Here is a 1,271-nt window from a genome sequence, read left to right as displayed (position 1 = left end):
TTGGATGGTGCTTACTAAGTAGTTAGCAACTACACTGGGACTGAAGCAAAAGCATGCTTCTTTAAAGAAAACCCCATAGCAGATTGTACAAAGATCTTAGAAAAACAAAACAAAACTGTGCAACTGTTTTTGTTCATTTGGATCAAATTATAACACATGGCCCTGCAAAATAAATAGGAGTCTGTCACATTTGTATTTCTAATTTCATATTGTTCTGGGATATAAAGGCATTTAAAAATCAAACAGCAAACAAAAATGGAGAATATTTGTTAAGGTGTCACTCTGCAAGGCACTAGTTTGCGAAGACAGTAAGTACATAATCAGGGGCAAATGGGGAGTGTGCATGCCCACAGTTATTTAGTACAATTTCCGCAAGTAAAAAGCAAGTTAGTCAAAAGACCAGTGGAAAAAGAAACTGTTCAATGCATTTGTACATTGACTTAACAGTGAAGTATTTCATTAGTCATGTTTTTACTTGGTGTCTTAAAATAATCCCTTTTCTGTCTCCATATTCCCACTTAGACATTGTTCACAGACTTATTTATTTATGAAGTCTGAAGGTTAGTCCCTACCTGCTGAGACTAATTAGCCCTGTTCTTTGTGTCCTATGCAATCCTGTCTGATTAAATGTACACATTTGTTTTACTTCTTTTCATGCTTCCTTTCACTCTACTTCTGCTTTACTGATTAATATTAAAGTTGTAAGTTGCAGTGATTTTTTTTATTTCTATTTTGTCTGCATCTTTCCCTTTAGTATGCAAATTTCTATGTGAACTTTTTAATGCCTGAGAATTCGTGTTAGCCTTGTCGATCTCTGTATTATTATTTTTATTATTCTTTCTATAGAAGACAGTTTAGCTGAAACCCCCAAACTCTCTAAATATTGCATGACAAATTGGCTTTGTTTTGGAAACCCTATGTGCCGAATGACCCTTAGCATGAGCAGCAGGTTAGATTTCTGGAGGAATGTTTGGATTATTTAGTACAGCCTGTCCCTCGCTTTCAAACACCATTTCCATTAGGCAATTTACTAATTCCCATTGAAATTACTGTCTCCCCCCGCCCCCCTCCCCACTCCCCTCCTTTTGTTCCTTGCCCGTGTTAAAGTTTCCAATTGACTCGTCCATTGTTACAATTTGTCACTGCTGGAAGATCAATTTGTTTTCCCCTTCCCCTCGCCACATTAGATTCGGGGAACAGATGCCATTTCTCGCATCCGCATGACTCTGCTCCCCATTTTGTTGCCGCGCAGGCAGAGCCCTGTCCGGTGC

This window comes from Malurus melanocephalus, unplaced genomic scaffold (genome assembly GCF_030028575.1).
Source record: "Malurus melanocephalus ecotype Western Australia unplaced genomic scaffold, MMel_1.1 scaffold_439, whole genome shotgun sequence".
NCBI lineage: Eukaryota > Metazoa > Chordata > Aves > Passeriformes > Maluridae > Malurus > Malurus melanocephalus.
The sequence above is the reverse complement of the archived record's forward strand: the minus strand, read 5'-3'. Positions refer to the sequence as shown.